General features: G+C 40.8%; 2 protein-coding genes across 5 annotated transcripts in view; one reads left to right on the top strand and one right to left on the bottom strand.

Annotated features, from left to right (window-relative positions):
- Nucleotides 1–14,924, bottom strand: part of Dscam3 (Down syndrome cell adhesion molecule 3) — a 180,059-nt gene extending 165,135 nt beyond the window's left edge. For all 4 annotated transcript variants that reach the window (XM_076771883.1, XM_076771880.1, XM_076771884.1 and 1 more), the window contains exons 1-2: nucleotides 14,804–14,924; nucleotides 14,208–14,320 (exon numbers count right to left, since the gene is read on the bottom strand). The gene's annotated coding sequence lies outside the window, so the exon portion shown is untranslated. The remainder of the gene's footprint in view (nucleotides 1–14,207; nucleotides 14,321–14,803) is intronic.
- The window catches only part of Evi5 (ecotropic viral integration site 5), a 472,270-nt gene that overhangs the window by 243,021 nt on the left and 210,580 nt on the right, over nucleotides 1–18,669 (top strand). The window lies entirely within an intron of this gene.

The following is an 18,669-nucleotide window of genomic DNA, read 5'->3' as shown; positions in this document are numbered from 1 at the left end:
GTAAAAAGCGATATGTTCGCGCGAACCCGTGGCGACGCACTTAATTAATTATATTTCCGTTAATACGCTTTTGCAACATTCTCCGTGTAACCATTACAGACCGTCGAATCTCGGATTTTTAATTCTCATTCCCCTCTACTTCTATTTATTTTTGCTGCACGAGAGGAAAACAATCAGAGTTCGCGCGTTTCATCGAATTTTTCACGAGAATTTATTAGTCCATACCCTACTATTTTAGTATCTTGTCAAGGCATTTCTGCTTCGTAGAAAAATGCTAAAAAGATTCCAGAAATATTTCTGAATTTCTAACTGTACTCGTTGAGAATATTCTCAAAATTTTAGTACCTACATTCTCCTGCTATGCAGGATGTTCGGCCACCCCTGGGAAAAATTTTAATGGGAGATTCTAGAGGCCAAAATAAGACGAAAATTATGAATATCAATTTGTTGATCGTGCCTTCGTTAAAAAGTTAGTAAAAAATTAAATTAAAAAATTTCAAATCATTCTGAAAAAATTATTTTCGGTTGCGGGGGTCAATTACAAGCATTTTTGGTGAATAGACATACCCCCGAAATCCTAAGCAGTTTCGAGAAAAAAATTCATTACCGAAAATATCATGTCTGACCAGTCGTTTAGACGTTCTACTGAAATTTCATGCGTATCTTTAAAACATCATAACTTCCGAATGGATTGGAGGATTTTAATGTTTCAAGATGCAAATTACGCGTATTTTAATGGAGAATATGTAGAAATTCTAAGAATATTGGAAAAGTTGTTCTTTAACCCCGTAAAGTTAGAAAACCCCCATAAAAATGATCCAATTTTCAAACGGCCATAACTCCTACAATAGTCAATGGATCTCATTGAAATTTAGTGTGGAAGTAGAGCTCATGGATATCTAAAAAAAAGTATTAGACAACATTTCTGTAAAGCGTCAAATAAAGTTATTAAAATTAAAAAACCCATTTTTAAGGAAAATCGACATGAATTTCACCGACAGGTGGATCCATGGTCGGTGGTTTTCGCCCTCGCAAAGCGAGCCACCCTTTCGAACGAGCAGAGAGAAATTCGGGGGGCGTGAACGATCGTAAATTTTTACACTCTAGATTACTCGGCGCGGCGGCAGCGAACGCCGCGTTTTAACGGCTCGTAAATTTTTTCACGCCCCCTTTTTATACACGCACTACACTATATTTATATTGTTTCGTCGCATCTCGGGTGGCTCGTTAATTCCGTTAATAAACTCGAATTTGCTTCGTGAAACGATGATCTCGAATACGTCGATTTCGCGTGGAGTCGCGAAAATAGCGACCCGAAAGCATCGACGTTGACAAATTTCGCGAACCCCCGGAATTCGGGTCCGATAAAAGTTTGAAATATAATTTGACGCCGCGACGGGGCAAAGATACGTCCGAAAATTCGACGAAGAGAGGTATCCCCGTGGCTAGGAAAAATGTTGTACGCCACGACCCGGAAACCTAAGCACCCACTGCGCCGAATTAAAATTGCAAATTTACTCGCCGGGGCTCGCGATAAACTCGCGCCGAAATTCGACCGTTCGGCTTTTTAATATTTTAGACATTCCCTGCGCGAATGCTATAAATTATTATACTAGCATTTACATCGATCGCTACTCAGGCTCGATTCGACGAATATATTGATTAGGTTTTTATCTTGAACCCCAATGATAATCTATTATAGGCGTTATTATTAAGCGAACAGCGATTGTACGGAAACTCCTCGATGCATTAGGGTAATGTATTACCTCGTTAAACTTTCACAGGTTTAAAGAGCGAGTCCATAGAACTGGAACGAGTCATATTTCTTTTCTGATTGTAATTAGGATGAAATTGTAAGAGAAGGAGAGAGAGGGCGAATGGGTCAAGAGAAAATTACATTTTCGGGGCCACACTTTTTCCATAATTGCAACTATGCGCGTGCATTTCACAGTTGTAACATTTAAAAATGAAAAAAAAAACGTTTCTTCGAAACGAGCGCGCGGTGTTCGACAATTTATGTTCACCATAAATTTTTCACGCGTCAAGGGGTTAAATATCCAACGCGATTCGCGCTTATGTCAACTCGCTAATATATTATAATGGCGGGCAATTACCGCGGTAATGAAGAGCGTGTTATGAATACGCTGGAACGAAAGTACGAGGAGAAAAAATAATCGGAAAAAATTGAACTCGACCCGCGCGAGCATCGAGGCGGAAAAGTTGATAGTTTCGGCGCGGGAAGGATTATTAAAATGGCGCGATCGACAAATAAATCAGGAATTTTCACGGAGTATAATAATACGAACTCAGCAGAACGGACCGTGAACGCGGCGTCAGCGAAAACGTTTCGGTGGCCCGGGCCAGGCAACAACGCGAAACGATTTTATTAACGAAAAACGTCCACGGTAGACTGCGCCGCTGACTTACATTTTAAAACGTCGGTTCGGCCGACCGACCGTGCACTGTAAACCAACGATATCCCGTCAGCGTTTAATCGAATATCGAAACAACCTCTGCGCGAAGATTATTACAAATCGTACTTTAAAACAGGGCCACCGATTAAAACGATTACTGACAATAAAGAAAATTGGTCTGACGTTTCACTGTAAATGCAGCGCATTAATATCTTGGATGCAATCAGAATTTAACATAATCTTGACACAGTAGACATTTAGGTATTAAAGACGTTCTTAACTTTTGTTTGAAAATTTAGAAATAGTAAGTTACGAATTAAGTACCACTAACAATTAAATATTAATGGTCGATGAGAATTGCAATAGAAAATCTCTGGAGAGAAGATTCGACCCTCTTAACTAATTAAAATGCTTTCAGCTTCTTATGTAGAAGTTACTACGTAGAAATACTTAGAAAATTATAAAAAAATATATATTAAGAAGATGAGGAGACATGGTTTTAGGTCGTTGCTGTTCGAAACTTTGATTAATTATAATACTAGATTTCACGTTGTACTGTGTAAAATCAATCCCTGGAATATTTCTCATCCACAATAATCGTTGCATATCAACATTTATGATAATACAGACAAGTTTCTAACCCCGGTACGTTCATCCATTTCTGCTTATCCTTTAATCGTCTTAGTTTCCGTGCATTACTTTCGCCAATCGCTCAGCGAGAAGGATTACCGTATAACAGAGGCCGCGATTCATTGTTCCCCGCGATTAACGAGAGGAAAACCGCCACCGTCGGCGGTCCGCGTTTCCGATCTATCGATCGCGGCCGCTGCTCAGACCGTGGAAGATTAATCAGCCGTCAGAACCTCGCGGATTAATTTATCAAAACGAATTAATGAATGAGAGCTATGTGCCAGGTTTACACTCGTAGGAACGTTAATCGCCATAAAACATGTGCTCGTTCCAAGGAGCGAAAGGGAGAACGCTTGTACGCGCGGAACAACAATACGCCGGGCAATAAAAACAGACGGATGACTGGCGTGTAAAACGGGGGTGGAATGAAAACGCGCGGCGTTCACACGACTCGGGAAATCCGAGGCTCGCCCAAACGAGGCTTTCGAGCATCACGGCGAGTCTCTGTCCGCCGTAAACGCGTCTTGAAAGGAATCCGAACTTACGCACCGCGTTGATTACGCTAATGGAGGCTAATGGAGGCGAATTGAACTTTCCCAACGAACGATTGAAAGTGGGACCATCGGCTACCAGCGAAACTACACCTGGTAAACTCTGTTCCAGTGCTATTTTCGGAGCAATCTGTTTTTGAGAAAAGAAAATTTCAGGGCCTCCAGTTGCTCGAACTCTACATATGATCCAGAGTCAGAGTCTGCTGGAATTGGGGTTGATTCGATCGGATAATTGTTCTATTCTCGTCGATATTCCTAAATAATTCTAAAGACTGAGAAGGGAGAAGAGAATTTTTCGAATCTTTCGCCGTCGCGTAGGTGGGGGTATTATTTCGACGCAGAAACAACACCCGGCGTCATCGACGCCGCATTAAAGCAGTCGAAGGAAGGAAGAAAGTAATTATGGAACGCAGAGCAGGTCCCTCGGAAACTGTGGGAAAAGGACGTGGTCGTGGAAGACGCGTGTGGTGAAAATCCAGCAATATTCGAAAGCGGCGTTTCCGCTCGTTACGTAGCCGGAAAAGCTTGGTCGCGATAAAAGTACAGTAAAAGGAATCCGAGCTTGGTCGACGAGCGTACCGACGTCTCCGGCGCGTTAATTGTAATGGTATTAATTACGATAATGGAGCCCCCCTTTCCGCGGCGACCGGTTTCTCTACCACTTACTCTCATACCCCTTTATCGCTTTTCCTTCTCCCTGCCCCCTCTTTCCAACCCCTGTGTCCGCCTTATTCTCATCCCCTCGCAACGGAGTCAATTAAGTGGATATCTCAAACGAAAAATTCTAATAAGCTCGCGAGAAGCGTCTCGACTACGGCAGAGATCATTATTTCTCCGTTCCCGTCGTTTTAAAACAGTTACGTTAATTCCTCGCCGGTTAGTTTTATGCTGAATTTAATGCGGCCCGACCGGTTTACGGGCGTTATTAGGCCGCCATATCGGCGACTTTCAAACGCGCTTCCTCCACGAACCGTTAATTTCCCGCAGCGTTTCCCATTTCCGGATCTCCTCTTGCCACTGTGTTCAATTCATCGCGACTCAAGAATTTAACCAATTCTCCCAACTGTATCGCGTTCCGCTCGTTCCGTATGCATTTTAAATTCATGGATAGCCTTTGTACACGACGATGCAATAAAATTGCAGGCAAACAGGACTTCGATCGTGAAATCAATGTGCATTTCATTAGGCTCTCACGCTGCGTGCATAATACCGTAAAATCGCACGTATTCTTTTCTAATAGTAAATAGTCATTAAAAACGGGGGTTCGCTGCTTTTTGTGTCCCGTAAATATGCAGCTTATTAATTTTCGTTGAAAACAGAGGAACGTTCGACGAGAATCTCCGAGTGACTCGTAAATTCGAAAAAACCGCCAACTACGGAGGAATGCTCGGCGCATTGGTATTCGATACTCTCGATAAAATCGTTCCCGCTATGTAAAGATACTTCCGGCATCGATCACCCTCCTGGCGGCATTGTATTCGGCATGGTTATCACGGTGATCTTTCGTATCAATCTCGTCCTGGCACCCATCGACTCGATACGTACCGAGTGCCACTCGAGTACATTCCGTCGCCGGTGAATTCCCATCGGTACGACCTGAGAGGACGAGGGAGAGAAAGAAAAGAGGGACTTCCGAGAATTCCAGCCTCCCCCGACGGGGATCCCCCTTTCGACGGAAGAATGAAAAGAAGGGAATCAGGACGAGGGAAGGGGGGGGGGCCGAGTGGCTGAAAGTATTTCCGAAAAGGCAAGTGGGAGGCTTTTGTCCGCGCCGAGAGCACGAAAAACTTTTGTTTTAACCCTCCGACGTTGGCAGCCTGGCTTCAGTCGGTGTCAATCGACGTGTGATCCCCCAACGTGCGGGAACAATCCAACAACGATTGTGATTCTCATTAATCTCCACCTTAATTCCCCGCACCTACGCTCGACGAACGTTCGACGAGCATTTTCCGCGAATTTACTTTGTTTCGTTTTACTCTCCCGGCTAAGTGAAACGATTTTTCCCCCGACAGTCGAAGCTACCAATTTCAAAATATGTTCGAGATTGCTTAACGCTGGTTACGACGAGTGGTTACTTCGCGATGGAGGCTCTCCGAACGACGGACTTTCGAATTTCTTAATTGACAGAAATTATACGCGTGTGGATACGCTCGAGAGATATTTCACCGGGAGGACGGTTAGGAGCATTAATTTTCGCGACTGCTTCAATTACACGAAGGGCTCGAGCGAATTTGTAGAATCCGAGTCTGTAAGTGGATGCGTTAATCGTGGACACGAGGTTCGTTCGGAATCTTAATTAACAAGTTGCAGGCTTTCAGATTCGGTAAATGTTACAGACCCAAAGAAAACGCAAGAAAATACGTAATTGCGAGCAGTTCATAAGGAAAATTCGAGTCTTGTAATTAAACATTCAAGTCTTATTCGTTTTTATTTATTTAATTTTTAGAATTCGCGATACAAAACGACCATTTTTCAAGTGCTGAGTGAGTTGGTAAACGCATAATATTTATGCCCAGCAATAAATAATCATTGAAATTTGAATTTGCCCCGCTTCTCGATAAATAATATGTTCCGGCGATACAAGTAACCTAATTCTATTCAGAATTCATCGCTGAATATCTGATGAATTACTGTATTCCGATATCTAAAACCAACAAAAGACGATGAAACTACAGTCGGCCGCATAAACAACGAAACAACAGTCGGGTTATGAATGCGTATAAACAGAGATGCGATTGTACATTCCGCGATTGGACGATAAAATAAATTTCCAATTATTTCCCAATGTAACGTCGCACCCGATTGAATTAACGCAAAAGTATGAATTACTGATTAACGCGTTCCGTTCCAGGCTTCCCTCGTCGTGATTTATAGTAGCGTGCCACCGCGTTAATTCGCAACTATACCGAGAAATTAATTAATCCGGTCAAGTTACAAATGTTCAGCGAAATTGTGTCGTTCCTTTCGCGACGAGGTTTATCGATGGATCAGTATTACGCGATCGTTAAGAGCCAAGAACGACTGAGATTTAACCTGCTTCGAGGATCGATTTCGTAATAAATGAACCGTTAATAGAGAAATTAACGTCTCGAACTATATGGCGCGTAACTATTTGCCAATTATGGAACTGTATACGTGATACGTTGCAACCCGGAAGTATTGAAAAGGATTTGCACGAGTTTGATTAGGTATAGACTGACGAAAGCATTGATTAAGCCAATTTAGAGCCAATTACAGAGGTTTCGAATCACTCGTTAAATGGCAATGATTATATGAAAGGATTGCTATAGGATTTCTTCAAGCTTGAAGCTGTTTTATTGGATTTTTATTGTTTCGTCGAGCTTGTAAAATATTAGCTCTCGGGGCTGCAAAATTATTTTAAGCAATATTTATTACCGAAGTCTTTCTTTGCGAATTAACGGTGATCACGGATATCTGCGACAAAGGTGGAATATTTAAATAATAAATTAATGTATTTGTGGGATTAACGAACCGAGGAAACCTAATACTAACATAAAAACACGAGACCGTGGTATTATTCTGTGTAAATTAATCATTAACGCGTATCGATAACAGGATCATTATTTGCGTACGACTCAATATCGTGTTTAATATTTCAACTCGCCGGGCTTAATGCATGCATCGAACGCGACTCCCGACCATGCCACGTTCGCAGGACGTGTCTTTCGTGACATAATAACCGATAATGTCGCGCGTTGCGCGATAAATTTCATTCTATGCGGAAACCGAGCGGTGTATTGACCGTCGCGATGCACCAGCGTTCGTTGGAAAACATTATATAAACGCGAAAAGTTTTTCAGGAATGAGACTCGGTTACTTTTAATGCGTTTTAACGGTCTTGCCGCGATCGAAACGACGACGGGGAAAAACGTTGCCGTGGAAAACCGCTCGAGGCACAGCTTTTCTTCGCGAATCTATCTCCCATCGAGAAATAATTACGGTTCGTAGAAAATTTTCGAAACGTTTCCTCAAACATTTCGACCAGTTTTAATAATAACTTCAACTGAAATTTTAGTACGTTTGACTCACGAGTTGATGAAACTTTGTTACAGTTTTTTTAAATCTGATTTTGACTTTGCTTCACGGGGAAAAATTCGACGAAAGGACCGTACTTTTATACACGACTGATATTCGTATAGGGCGATTCTTCGGACGCAAACGTTCGCGAAACGAGTAAAATATTTATCGGAAAGACATTATGAATATGTCATAAAAAGAAGGATCGAATAAAAAGAGTGGTTGCCGAGGGTGAAACGGAGGGGACGCGCGAAACAGCGGATACGAGACACATAGAGCGAGTTTACGATCGCGTACGACCATCCTCCAGATACGCCTAACCGAAATCACATACAAATTCTATCAGGATTTTACTGTCGTCGTTAAAATTTATTACGTTGTAGCGCGTCTTTCCGAACGAAAACCGAAATAACAGGGAAAAGTGGAGCGCGCGTTTCGAGCGTCGAATCGACGGAATAATTATACAAAAATAAGATAGTGTTTACGCGCGGCGAAACGATTGTCGGGTAAATAGATTGAGTTCTCGTTATCGGGGAAAAACGAGCCGCGATTGGTTCGCCGGAATTGGTTAACTCTTGGTCAACGAAGAGAGAAGAGAAAAAAAAACGGTACGAAACGCGGGAAATGTAAAACCGATAGCTTGGACCGATTTTTGATACGACCATGATGAAAAATTTAACAAACTTCCCAATTACTGGCGTAAGAATCGACCCGAGAGCCTCGAACATTTTCGACGGGAATTTATAATGTCAAACTTCGTTGACTCTTGGATTCATCGATTATTATATTTTATTTCGAACTGCGTAAAACATTGTTCTCAACTTTATTCAATTGCAAAGTTCAAATTACATTTTGTTAAACTCGTTTTGTTTGACATCCGCATTGTTAAACTCTTTTCTCAAGATTCCACTAGACCACCATTTTTATTTCTCTATCAATGGGACCCAAAGTGAGTCGTGGAACAGAAAATAATTTATATGGCGTGTGTCCTCTATCCTACAACTCTTTTTTAACCCCTAAGTGGATTATTGGGGCCGCAGCCCTCTGCAAATTTAATTATTTGAAAATTTATGTAATCCTCCATTAGTTTATTATTTTTTAAATCCTGTAAATCAAAGTTGATTCCCATTTACCAATTTGGTAAAAGTCAAGAGAGTACACTTGAGGGTTAAACGTCCCCTATATCAGTATACCTAAATCTAACGCGTACAGTTGAAAATGTAAACAAAGGCAGATGTTCTTTTGGCGGAATTTTATTAAAAACGACCCCGATTTTGGTCCATCGTGGGGTTAATCGGCGGGACATCGAGAACAGTTGTTGATCAAAGGGGCAATTCGTTGTGGCGGGCGCCGACAAACGTTGGACGTAACAAAAATACGAGGGGTGGTTCGCCGCGCGAGAAAGGAAGCCCATTAGCGCTCGCGCGAAAGCGAAGTGGTCGTTCATTCATGAACTCGCCGAGACATTGCGTTGTACCTGCTATCGTACTACTATTACTACCACCACCCCGTTACTACGGCCACGATACGGCCACCACCACTTTTACGCCGCTCAGGGTGCGCGCCAGTGTGGGTTGCGTGTTCCACCGCAAACCCAGCACCACCGACGCTCGTACCACCCGCGTTCCTGGCGTTCTTACCGGAGGAGTTTCGAATACTCTTGCCCCGACCCCAACCCCTTCCGATGTGCGTTCCACCCGCCGGCCACCTTGACACTGAAAGTGCCGTCGCGGCTCGAACGCTCGCATAAATTAATTGTGATAACTTGCCCGAGATTCATCGCCCCCGCGAGTCACGAACCCTCCAAGTTCAAAACCGAGCCGTCCTCCTCCCCTGTTAACCCGCCATCAAAATTACTCCTTACGCAACCAAGGAACTCTGACTTTCGACGTCGTGGAAACTTAAAGGGCTGCAAACTTCTCGACGCGTTGGAAAAATATTTTTGGGGAATTTCGAACGACGATGGAATATTTCTTTATCGAAATTTTCCGAAGATATAGACATCTTTAAGTTTACAGGGTGTGTATAGTAACATAGACTTAAACACACTTTTGGAAAGTATTGTTCCACCCTATGAGAGACAATTTTATCTTCGATAAGAATAGAGTCAAAGTTCATTCTGTGTCTAAGTAGGAAGTAATCGAAGAGTCCATCTTTTAAGAGATATCCAATTCTGTTTTCCAATAATCCATTTCAATTCCAAATAGTAAAGAATCGAAAACCAGAGTAAATTAAATTATTGTATTTTTGCGTACGAAAAATTGCTTGCAGCTAAATCGTGCATCGAGTTTAATGGCCGTTTTTGGGGATTCGGGTAAAACGGTAATACGAGGAGCATATGACAATACGAAAACGAAAATTTGAAATACTTTTTTACGCCCGGTACGTGACGGTTTATGCCCGTTTTATAGACACCTCGGCCGCGAATAAAGTTGTTACAGCTTGAAATAAAAACAGCCGCGATGTACCTTTTTACGAGAAATTCCAAAAACCATTCTTCCCGAGGAAACTCGACCGGCACGAATCTCTGAATTATTGATCCACCGTATCCACCGTATTGGATCCAGTAAAATATTCCATAAAATGGAAATGCGCTCGCCTCTTAATCCTACGGCCGCAGAAAAATCATTATAACAGTCTCACCGGGGGATTGTTCGAATTTCATTATTACTCATTAACGCCTCCTCTTCGCGCGATTAAAATTTTATCGACGGCATAATTGCGCGAAACAATGTACATCGACTGCGGAATCCTCGACATAAAGAATTATCGTGATTAACAAAACTTTTCGTCGAATGTACAGCCTAGAAAAAAATATATAATCTCGCAGATTTAAAATATCTCTAACGTTTCGACGATGCAAATTTTTCCACGAGCCACTTTTCGATTTAGTCTCTGATACCCACGGATAATCACGGTTACTTAAAAATCGTCGCATTGAAGCGTCTTCTCGCGGAAAATCGTTCGTTCGAGTCCGCAAATTGAAAAGAAGATCGTCCCCGAATGGAGCGTGAACCTTTTTTTTCCACCCGACAACAGCGTCAAACGATTACTACGTACTGCGAATTTTCGCGCGAGAGACAGCCCCTTGAAAACAGTTCGGTTGACCTATTTCCTTCGTTCCAAATGACAGATTGGAATCAAACGTTTTCGTGAAAAATCCTCGCGAAAATACTCTTCGCCGACCTAAACCGTAAAAAGATCGATGCCACGAAACTCCGGAGATTTTTCCACCGAACGTTACGAACGAACTATCCCGCCGATACAAATTTCACTCCACGGGAAATTTAAATCGAGAAATACCGTGACCGGGTTAAATATCGCGAACGAACCGCGTTAAAGGGATCTTGGGGTCCCCGATATCGACACCCTGACCCTGAAAAGCCACTGAACTTCATAACTTTCGAACAACTTCTCCGTGACTTTCTCCATAACGACAAGAAGTAGCGAGAATAAGCGAACACAACGAACCATTCACGGTGAAACGCTTACAAACGTTCCTCTGGGTCGACACGGACCGTAAAATATAACGTTTAAAATTGGAAGACGACTCTTGTACTAGGAATTAAATCACTCGTAAAATATAGTGACGATAGCGCCGGTGAATTAAATTTTTAAAATGAAATCGAGTGCTGGAACGAACCAAGTCCGGTTCTTTGTAAATTTTCCACGTGCTCGGCGTGCAACAATGATTTTCGCTCATTCCCCTCGAAATCTTTCGTATTTATCCGCAGACGCGATGATGCTGAAATTATTGGGATAGACTTTTCGAAAAAAATCAATTTTTCATTTTTATTCCTCCGTGATTTACATTTAAACAAACAACCACGTACACCGAGCAAGATTTATATTCAAGATCGAATTACATAAACTTTGCATCAACGTGGGTTATTGCCATTAAAAATACACTCATCGAATTCACCGTTCGTCATCGAAACAGTCCCCTACTGATCTCACTCTGCACTCGACTTGGTTCGTTCCACACGGACATCATCGCACTGAATGATCAAACTATCACCAGAATCGGAATCTGTAACGAACGTTGGATGCAACCGGCGTCGAGAACACGTGGCGATCGAACGCGTTCCAGGAAACCAGCTTCCCTCGCTATCTGGCCGCCCCTGAGTCCTCTCGAGTATCACGATACACTTATCACGAGTTTGACAGCGATTTTTAACGATCGCGCGACCGAACGCGGACCGATCGTCCCGCGAGAAATCGTCGGCGCGATCGACGACGGACGTGGGTGGTCGGTGAGGACGATCGAAAAGACGAGGAAATAAATTTAATTCTCACCCCCCGCAGCAGCCAGGCCTCGCAGCTTCCGCTGGAGCTCCGACCGTAAACGCACGTCGGCGGTTGATCGCGCACTGAAGTTTCCACCGCGGATCCGGCATCCGACTAGGATCCCACACCGACGAGCACCGATCCCCTCCGCGAGGCCATCCGCTTCAGACCCCCACCAACCCCAACCAGCCACCCACCAACGGCGAACAACCCCCTTTTTAACCCTCCCGCCTGGCCGACACTCGAAAACCGTCACCTACGCACGCCACCCTCGTTCGGACCGACACCTAGCCAACTGCTGGCGCGCGACAGGAGAACGCGAGCCACGGATCAACCAGCTTCTTCTTATCTCCGGCGAACGTACATCGATCTACGCGCGATGGAAAAGTCTCAGAACGGCCTAACAAAACCTGCCATACGTCTCGAAACGATCGCCAAACACGAGACGATGGTCGAAGATGGGTCCCTTCGGAGTTGGGCAAAGTGGAATTTCATTACATTTCCGAGGATAACATTTTCACACGCTTCGAAGATTTAATATTGTATGTTTACGATATTTTCTTTGCCAAATGCCGCTATCTAAACATCGTGTACGTTTATTAACATTTTTACACGCTTCGAAGATTCACCATTGTGTGATTACGATATTTTACTTGCCAAATTGTGCTATAGGGCGATTCTCCAGTAACTAGACTCGAAAGGAATGCCTATTTGTAAGACAGAAACGAATTTCTTCAATTTTCAAATTGAAACGAAGTTTTTGGAGACTGGAGTTGATCAGGCATCTCGAATTTGATCATACCAAGAAATACAAGCAAGCAGACACTGTTCAACGAAGGAAAAAATTCTTTAAGTCGTTGAAATATTGTTTTACGAGTTTCTTTTATGATAGGAAGGATGTTGCAGTCGTAAGGCGAGTGCTTAAATTCTCGAGCGGACTATCAGAAACACACGTTGGATACGCTGGAACTAATTATCCCGCATTCTGGCGGCGTGGATGATTTTAACGCGACCACGTAAGAGGCTGGTGCGCAAGGGAAGGTTAACCATCACGGCTAACCACGAGATCACCGCGAACCTCGAAGCTTCCGAAGCTCACCGCGCAGGTTTAGTCGCTTACTGCACTTACTGAATCTGGAGCGATTAGTAGCTATTATGCGTTGCAAGAACGAAACATAATCTTGCCCGTAAAACGGAGAAAATTTGCGAACGATAATTTAACTACTGTTCCGAAAATAAACGATGAGGTTATTGTTCTCAAAGTAAACATTACACGTTGCGTATTAATCGATCCATTAGTGGTACTAATGGAATCATTAGCTAATAGTACTCTCTATGTTATTAACATGTATGTGTTAATCTTATTGATTGGACTTATATGTATATTGATCAGTATGATATAAGTCAGAGGACAAGGCATCGTCAAATGTTTGTATACTAGCATTATTATTAAAGTAAAAGGGATGAATTGTTTGGAACTACTCGATTGGTTACTTTAATTATTGCAGCAACTCTGAATTTTGTACACATTTTCAGTCTCGATTTTTTGCAATAGTGGAGATTCTATCGTATTGTATGCAGTATGTAGGTGGCCAAGGTGACAAGTTTCAGGAATCGCATTCACGATCTGCAATTCGCTAAAAGCCGTATCGAATTTTCCAACAGATAAAAATCGATATTTTATCTGCCGATGAGAAAGTAATTCTGTCTGACTTTTTACGGAGGCTATGCAATAAATAGATTTCAACGTTTAATGTAATAACGTCTGTCACGATATTTTTGTTTATATTAAAATGACGAAATGGTTGCTGGAATAACTATTAATATAACTGGGGCCAAATGGGCAATGCTTTTAATAAGAACGAAGTGTGTCTCACGAAAATTAAATTAGAAAAATCTGAAAATAGTTACTCCATTTATAATATTGCGAACTTAAAGTAAAAGCAATTGGAAGAGCAGAATTCTATCGAAATAATAAATAACGAATAGGAACTGTATATAATAATTTACTAGCAGTTCGATTGAACATTCACACATATAAACTATTATTCATTGAACGTGAAACATAATTTGATCGAATAAATAAACAAAGGTTATTTATCATTCATTAATTTTGGAATTAGTCGTGTATGGACCAGCTATGTAGAAATTTATTCTAAAAATACAATAGAATATATTTAATAAATAATAGTTTAATCTTTAGTTTGTATTGTGTTCATTGTATTAGGAACTTAACAACTGCTAATTATTTCAGATAGAAAATTATTAATCTAGTATTTCCACTCACCAATTCAGCTTATTCATAGAAGCTTCGTCCTCAACAGCAAAACGTCCAAGTTAGTCAAGAAATAGTTTCTGCTCCTGTCGTTATACGGCACCGCCAACTTCTGCATTCCGACACTGTAACACGTATTCCTAATTACTACTTTCCTTTGAGAAAGTACATAGTTCCACATCGTGTTAAGCGTAATATACATTAACTTGAGGTTATGTATGACCTGAGGGTATGTATACGTCGGTTAATCTAATGAACTTTGTTCAAAGGTTATTCGTTATAAGAGAAAAGAATACACTACTATTGAAAAATTGTACCGCCATCTTCGGCACAACGTCCAAGTTTGTCGAGAAATAGTTTCTATTGTTATCATTACAAGCACTGCCACCTTCTGATGAAGGTTCATTTCTCTGTGGCTCTAAAAAGACCCATTATCGTTTGGGCGTTATTCGCAATATTACCAACAAGCTATAGAAAGCGATTATAGCGCTTATTTCGGTAGGAAATGAAACTACAGAAATTCTTTTGTTCACTAACAAAGTGAAAATGATTCATTGGTGTAATCACTTTAATTCTGAATTAAATACTAAATCGATAAAAATACTCACTTGATATAATGAAGTAGATCTGACGAATGTTCGATTCCAAATTCCTTCGACTCGTTGTTTGTGGTCACCATGGCAACGATTCCGTTCCATGTGTTCCTTCCATTCAAACTGTAGCAACCAGTCTGTAAAAGAAATAAAACACAAATTTCGATTAATTCATTAAAATAGATGTACCTATATCTTAATTAAGCTTCTACTGAACACGATGTATGTTCTATGAGATGATGATTTCGTTTGAAGATATGTTGATTGATGTCGATTAGCTATGGAAAAAGCGCGAAACTGATGCAACTATTTTCGCGATTCCGATTGAATTTGTAATCGACACGTGTTAATACTAAACGAAAATACCATCAGACAGTGACGAAACGTACTAGTAGCAATTAGGAACGTTTACATGATAATAAGTAAAAAGTACGTACTTAATTAGACGCAGAGCTATCGACACGTCTCGCCACACCAATGCCTACCGAACGAATGACGAACTCCGAACAGAATAGCACTCTGTGGCTCTAAAAAGCCCCATTATCGTTTGGGCGTTTCTCGCAATATTACCAACAAGCTATAGAAAGCGATTATAGCGCTTATTTCGGTAGGAAATGAAACTACAGAAATTCTATTGTTCACTAACGATGTGAAAATCATTCATTGGTGTAATCACTTTAATTCTGAATTAAATACTAAATCGATAAAAATACTCACTTGATATAATGAAGTAGATCTGACGAATGTTCGATTCCAAATTCCTTCGACTCGTTGTTTGTGGTCACCATGGCGACGATTCCGTTCCATGTGTTCCTTCCATTCAAACTGTAGCAACCAGTCTTGTAAAAGAAATGAAACACAAATTTCGATTAATTCATTAAAATAGATGTACCTATATCTTAATTAAGCTTCTACTGAACACGATGTATGTTCTATGAGATGATGATTTCGTTTGAAGATATGTTGATTGATGTCGATTAGCTATGGAAAATGCGCGAAACTGATGCAAATATTTTCGCGATTCCGATTGAATTTGTAATCGACACGTGTTAATACTAAACGAAAACACCATCAGATAGTGACGAAACGTACTAGTAGCAATTAGGAACGTTTACATGATAATAAGTAAAAAGTACGTACTTAATTAGACGCATAGCTATCGACACGTCTTGCTACACCAATGCCTACCGAACGAATGACGAACTCCGAACAGAATAGCACTCTGTGGCTCTAAAAAGCCCCATTATCGTTTGGGCGTTACTCGCAATATTACCAACCAGCTATAGAAAGCGATTATAGCGCTTATTTCGGTAGGAAATGAAACTACAGAAATTCTTTTGTTCACTAACGAAGTAAAAATGATTCATTGATGCAATCACTTTAATTCTGAATTAAATACTAAATCGATAAAAATACTCACTTGATATAATGAAGTAGATCTGACGAATGTTCGATTCCAAATTCCTTCGACTCGTTGTTTGTGGTCACCATGGCGACGATTCCGTTCCATGTGATCCTTCCATTCAAACTGTAGCAACCAGTCTGTAAAAGAAATAAAACACAAATTTCGATTAATTCATTAAAATAGATGTACCTATATCTTAATTAAGCTTCTACTGAACACGATGTATGTTCTATGAGATGATGATTTCGTTTGAAGATATGTTGATTGATGTCGATTAGCTATGGAAAAAGCGCGAAACTGATGCAACTATTTTCGCGATTCCGATTGAATTTGTAATCGACATGTGTTAATACTAAACGAAAACACCATCAGATAGTGATGGAACGTACTAGTAGCAATTAGGAACGTTTACATGATAATAAGTAAAAAGTATGTACTTAATTAGACGCATAGTTGTCGACACGTCTCGCCATACCAATGCCTACCGAACGAATGACGAACACCGAACAGAATAGCCGTTAACCGCTGCGAAGCAATGGTTAAGGAGTGGGGCGAGATAGTCAGGTAGTCGAATGTCTCGAGTCCCGATGTGCGGTGTGAAAGAGAGGTTAAATCTTATTTCTCGAAACGTGTTGTTATTGTACGTGCTTGACGACGTCCTTCGTGGAATGTGTAGCTGTAAAATAAATACGTAAACGTTTCAGACAAACTATTAAGTGTGGAATGTTCTATCGTCGTTACATTTACGTGGCGTCACAATGTGAAGCATGTGGTCTGTGATATATCCTGAACATCGAATATCGATCTGATACGTGATACGTAAGTACCTAGATCGAACGAAATATATTAATTCTAAGCATGCAAACATATACTGTGTAAATATTAATTTTCAATCGAAATTTCAATCGGTTTCTCATATAAATTATTGTCAACGTGACAGCAAACGAAATACTGCATACAAAAATTTAGATTGTTTGCTGCTGTGTTTTACAAAGCTAGAATACGTTGCAAAACATTAATCTTTTATAATTTTTCCATTTGTAAGATACAAACTTTCACGTATCGAGTCTGCTGTGATCTATAACCCGTTTGTGCATGTACTTTTCGTGTATAGCTTATTTTGTAATGTTATTTGGTATAATTCGTGCCACCACACGAGAAACATAAAAATATTATTGGAACGATGAAAGTCATTGGCATGCATTTGTTGTTAGAAGAATTATTTTACATATATCGTTTATCAAAGCGTAATTCTCGCCACATTTAGTTTTAATTGAAAGCCTTTATCCGGCAAATACTTCTGAGAACCTTGCTCCTTCGTTGGTTGCACTTTCGTTTGTTGCTTGTTCGACCAACGATCTAAAATCTTTATTAATGGAGGGTGGTTGGGATTCGGTTAGGGCAAGTCTTCATTCAAAGTAACCTCTACATGGCGAGACCTGGGTAATGCTATATAACGTTTAATTAATAATCGTATCACTCTTAGCTGGGCAATACAATTATTAATTAAAAACTAAATAATATGAGCAAATTGGCTGCGATACGCGTTGCATAGGTTATTAAATTAGTGTTGATTCTCATAGTGGGTAGCGCTGTAGTCTTATTCCATTTTGAATCGATAATGCTGGACTCGACTCTGAAATGGTAAGAAGGTTCAAGAGTATTGACACAGATGAGGTATGCGAGTAGATCTTTTACCCAGGTGTATTTTTTCGTGTCACTTACAACATTACCAACAGATTTAGAAATGAATTTCGATCTTTTCCATAGTCAATTCGCACGTATTTACGTACACACTACAACTGCCTGCTGCCCATCAATACTAACTCAGTGAATAGTTTCTCAACTGACTGCCATCCATGAGAAGAGAACGCTAAAACCACCTCCGAATTTTCAGGTCGGTATGGCAGTCAGATTGGCCACGAAAGTTCACAAGGTGAAAAGGTCTAATATAGTCAAAATCTAATTCTAGCGACGAAAAAAAATACTCGAAACACGCATTGGTATTATAACATCATTTTATTAGATTTAAATTGAAATCGGTTATAAATTATGGTGACGAGTTTGAATACTAGGACTAGGACAAATGGTTCTCGCTGCGCTGCTCTGTATACTCAATTTCATATTGCATGTAGTTGGTAAAGGGTAAACGTCATCGTTTGAATCCTCTCATTCTCTCTCTTTCTGTCTTGCGATCATACATGCTAAAAGCTCTCTTTAATTCTTACTCTGTTTCGCTTTCATAAGTGCACGCACACCTTGTTTTCTCTTTCGTACTCAATGGTTCCCTAATTGTTGGTTCTATTTCCATTTTCTAAGACAATTATGGTAACGCCCGCTTCATTACTACAAACCGAACGTATACCAAACTCAAGTAATTCGTGGGCGTACGGATCGCGAGACGAAAGAAAATCTTTCCCCCTAAACTGGTTGGTTACGTATCACGCGATATAATCCGAACTTTATTTTACACAAT

Source organism: Colletes latitarsis, chromosome 8, assembly GCF_051014445.1.
Source record: "Colletes latitarsis isolate SP2378_abdomen chromosome 8, iyColLati1, whole genome shotgun sequence".
Classification (NCBI taxonomy): domain Eukaryota; kingdom Metazoa; phylum Arthropoda; class Insecta; order Hymenoptera; family Colletidae; genus Colletes; species Colletes latitarsis.
This window is presented reverse-complemented; position numbering and strand designations above follow the sequence as displayed.